At 39.2% G+C, this 5,000-nt stretch overlaps 1 long non-coding RNA gene across 1 annotated transcript in view; it reads right to left on the bottom strand.

Moving 5' to 3' along the window:
- Nucleotides 1-1,291: 1,291 nt before the first annotated feature.
- The window catches only part of LOC143040629 (uncharacterized), a 173,817-nt gene continuing 170,108 nt past the window's right edge, over nt 1,292-5,000 (bottom strand). The window contains exon 4 of the long non-coding RNA XR_012967731.1: nt 1,292-1,443. This is a non-coding gene — a long non-coding RNA (uncharacterized LOC143040629). The remainder of the gene's footprint in view (nt 1,444-5,000) is intronic.

Below are 5,000 nucleotides of genomic sequence, written 5' to 3'. Positions count from 1 at the left end.
GCGAATCCAAGGCAAAGTTTGACCGATGGACGAAGAACTATGGGACCACTCGATCTTAATCATCATCCTGAATGTCATACTTAGATGAACACGCTCTGTCTCTCTCTCTTTCAAAACACACACACACACACACACACACACACACAACTCGTGGCGCAGTTGGTAGAGTTCTCGGCTGCCACTATGGAGGTCCGGGTTAGAATCCCGCCCAGGGCTGAAATAATTTCAGTATCGCTGCGTTTCGAGTCGTTACTCCAACTCTCGTGGGCGTGGTAAGGTCACAGCATTACCCATAGATCGGTCATATATGAGCTCTGAGCTCTCTTCCTGGAGGGAAATAGCTGTCGATCACGAGTTCAACACGTGATCCAAGACATGGGTGAATCACACACGCACATCTATGGTTTCGCGTGGATTATAGTTCAGGCAGTAGATAGACTGCTGCCCGTGGCCATGTTAATGCGCCGCCACTAGTAAATTCCGTCTGCCTTTGTCAGAGACAGCTGGGCGACGATGCTATTGCTCTCGACCAGGGGGTAGTGATAGGGGCAGAATTTGGTTGGTTCGGTAATGTACAGAGAAATCCATCCAGGTCCTTTTTGAATTTCTCTACCCTACGGATATTTGGATCCCTGGGACATATCACTAAGGTGTTACAAAGGAGTGGACCTCTGTTTGCTTACTCAAGTGTTTCAGTTCTGGTTGTGGTTCCCACGCACGCGCGCGCACACACACACACACATAGTTGTGAATTGCATACAAGCACATGTATACATGAATATAAGACTTATATCAATACACAGACATTTCTTCCCAGGGGTATTTATGGAAAGATCCGCAATCTAGATCTGTTTTTTTCATGGTAAAAATAATAAATAAATAAAATTATAATAATGATGATGATAATAAATAAACTAATAAAAAGTGCCTTCGATTCAAGCACAGCAGACAATGTGAAAACAGTTTGTACAATTTTTGTACATCATACCACATTCCACGAAGACTATGAATGACGTGTAGGTCACCTGATCTTCTAATTGGCCAACGAGGAATGACGTGTAGGTCACCTGATCTTCTAATTGGCCAACGAGGAATGACGTCATCGCTTGCTTGCATTTTATTGTTTTCTCACTAAAAGACGAATTAGTTGAACCCGTTTAGTGTACTTGTGTTCTTAACTTTAAATAATAATAATGATAATAATAATAATAATATGTGACAAAACACTTTATAATCTAATTATTATCTTAACTGAATTATTTGCTTACTAACGGAAGACGTCGATCTGTTAATGAAGTCGAGGAATGCAGTCTATTCCTATGGTGGATGTGGGCACGGCCATCAGCGTCTTCAACGAGACGGTTGGATATTTCTGAGATTGGGGTGCTGCTGGCGGGGGTGGTTGGGGAGGTGGAGGAGCTATTCTAAATCCGCGCTCTTTCCCTAAAAAAGTTGCACCACCTTCTCAGTTCATCCTGTACACACACGACGCGACAAGCACGTGGCCACAGAAGCAAACCCAGAGCATTTAGGAAGCTCAATATAACTAAATATATACCATACGGACTGGGAAAATATAAAGAATGATTAAAATAGAATTAAGTAAACCGTGGGTTTAGGAAGGAGGAGGGGAAGCAGAAGGATCCGCCGAAGCCTAATCAGGTGACTGAACTTAACCTTGCCCCGTTTCCCCGAGACCCCCTGGGCCTCCGCCGTCGATCTTCCTCTTGTGTCTTTAGTCCATAAAGCCTTGTTGTCATCCCTTAATGTTGTGTTTAGCACCAGACAATTCTATAATACTAACAGCCCCGATTAACTCTAGTTCAGCGTAACGTTTAAATATCTTATTCTGGTTAAAGACAGAGGATTTAATTTAGGGGATTTGTGAACCTGAGGGTTTAATTTCAGATTCATAACCTTAATAAATGACGAACAATGATGGCCACTGCATAGTGTAAAGAGATGTATATTTTTGTTAGAAGTTATAGCCTACATTGGAACAACAACGGATGATAAAAGTCTACGGGAAAACAACGCCCACATTCGTACTCTGCGTCGAAAAACACTAGTACTTCGCTTGTCTTAATAAATTAGCTATTAAAGGTCAGCGTAACGTCAAAATATCTTATTCTGGTCAAAACCAAAGGGTTTCATTTAGGAGATCTGTGAGCCTGAAGGTTTAATTTCAGATTCATAAACTTAATAAATAACGACCACTGAAGGCCACTGCATAGTGTAAAGAGACGTCTATTTTTGTTAGGTCTGTATTGCAACAAGGGTGTTAATGTCTACGGAAATATTACGCCCACATTCGGACGCTGCGTCGAAAAGCACTCTGGTATTTCGCTTGTCTTAATAAATTAGCTCTTAAAGTTCAGCGTAACGTTAAAATATCTTATTCTGGTCAAAGAAAGAGGATTTCATTTAGGATATCTGTGAACCTGAAGGTTTAATTTCAGATTCATAAACTTAATAAATGACGACCACTGAAGGCCAAAAGGATATGGACCAAAAGGTCTCCTGTCGGCATGCTCCGCCTTTGTAATCCACTGCATAGTGTCACTGTATAGAGACGCGTTGAAGTTATAGCCTGTATTAGAACAACCAGGAGTACATGTCTACGGAAAAATAACGCCCACATTCGGACTCTGTGTCGAAAAGCACTTGGCTTAATAAATGCGCGCACACGTACACACTCAGAATATATGTGGAACACACACGCGCGTGCACACAACACATGCACAGAATGTGCGTGTGTGCCTCCCCCCCCCAAACCATGTTCGCCCATAATGGCTTGACAAAGAAACTGAAAAGTATTGCTTAAAAGAGACAGGGTTGCAAGAAATACAAGTCTTCTGGGGCACCTAACATCAAAGCTGTGACAATACAGAATGATAAAAAAAAAAAAAAAAAAAAAAAAAAAAAAAAAAAAAAAAACGAAAAGAACTCCAATACGAAATGAACACCGATGATAAATCCAAAGAGAATCCCAAAGGATTCTATGGTTACGAAGATTATCAGGAATCACATTGCCCTATTATCATATGCTGACCGTCAACTTTAACATTCGAATGAAAGATTGTGTGATGTTTTAAACAACTACTTTAGCTCAATATTCGTAGACAAATCACCCCAGAGTGAAGATGAAACTGAAGCCTGTGATAAATCTAGGGGAAACTCAGGCACTACTACTACTGCTACTACTACTACTAAAAAATAATAATAATAAAAATAAATAAAATAAGATAAATAAATATTTAGAGAAAAAAATCCAAGTTAATAAAACACCAGGGCCTGAGGGTTGGTCTCCAAGAATCTTAAAGGAAATTAAAAACGAGATTGTTATTCCATTAGATATTAAAAAAAATCAATCATATCCGGTGATGTCTCAAGAGAATGGAAGTTAGTAAACGTTACCCCCATATTATAAAATTGTGACAAAAAGAAATGAACGAGCTGCAGGTCTATAAGATTAATTTCAATCGTAGGAAAATTATGGAAACTATCATCAGAGATGCTATCGAACAACTTTTAGAAAACGTTTCATAAATGATAGCCAGCTTGGATTCAGACGGAAATGTTCTTGCGTGACTAACCTATTCGAATTCTACAGTCGTTTCAAATCCTGACAAAAGAAACAATATAGATTTAATATATCCGGACTTTGCGAGGGCTTTTGATACCGTCCCGCACGAAAAACTACTTGATAAATTAGCTTCACACGCAATTAGTAGTAGCCTATTAAGCTAGGCTAGTAATTGGTTAAACGATCATAAACAGTTGTTCTAAATAGCAAATTTTCTAAACGGAAAAATGTTGCGAGTGGAGTTCCTCAGGGTTCCGTTCTTGAGCCCCTTTTATTCATAGTATTTAAGATATAGACCACGGATTGAAATCTGTTGTCTCCAAATTTGCTGATGATACAAAACTGAGGAATGGCAAATGATCACTTAAACCAATTAGATATTCAAGAAGACTTAGGTAAACTACTGCAATAGTCTGAAAAGTAGTTTATGAAATTTAACACAAGTAAATGTAAGGTTATGCACATGGGTAAAAATAACAATAAGTACGACTACAAGTTATTTATAAATTCATTAACAAAAGAGGATAGTGAAAAGGATATCGGCGTAAGTTTCTAGGACTGAGTGCTCGATCACTTGTGCAAAGAGCTGTGAGCTCTTATCTGCTCTTATCTGAGAGTCCAACGAATGATCCAAGACCATATTGATTAATAGTGTGTGTACTAATGTATACACACACGCACACACACAGATCACATGCTCTAAACTCTCATCCGGTAAGGTAATAGCCGTTGATCTCGAGTCCAACACCTAATTCAAGATCATGGAGAATAAAAACAACTAGTACAAGAATTGAAAAAAAAGTTTAAAATATATTGAGAAATACAGCTTTACGTGGATACAACGATCCGTGTAATAACATGAAAAATAACCGGGTAAAGTTTTATCACTAGAAGCACAGAGAAGGTACCCTGCAATTATAACGCTAATCATATAAACTATAATACAATTAAATAAAGTAAACACACACACACAACTAGTGGCGTAGTGGTAGAGTTCCCGGCCGCCAGTACGGCGGTCCGGCTTCGAATCCCAACCAGGGATTGAATAATTTCAGTATCGCTGTGCTGCCAGTCGTTACTTCAACTCTCGTGGGCAGGGAGTTGGGTGCGTGTGTGCGTGTAAGGTCACAGCATTACCCATAGATCGGTCATATACGAGCTCTGAGCTCTCTTCCGGGGGGTAATAGCTGTCGTTCACGAGTCACACACACACACGCAAATATTAGAGAACAGAGAAAAATGAACAGGTGAATATGGAGTGATTTTTTTTTAATAATAATAATAAGGGTTGGTATAAAATATTATAAATAATGTCACAGTTAAACACAACACATTATTTCAAGAATCGAGAAAGACACACACAGATGTTAAGAATGAGCATACAATGATAGATTACACACTAAATCCAGCTTGA

This window comes from Oratosquilla oratoria, chromosome 29 (genome assembly GCF_046742065.1).
Source record: "Oratosquilla oratoria isolate Oo_2021 chromosome 29, ASM4674206v1, whole genome shotgun sequence".
NCBI lineage: Eukaryota > Metazoa > Arthropoda > Malacostraca > Stomatopoda > Squillidae > Oratosquilla > Oratosquilla oratoria.
This window is presented reverse-complemented; position numbering and strand designations above follow the sequence as displayed.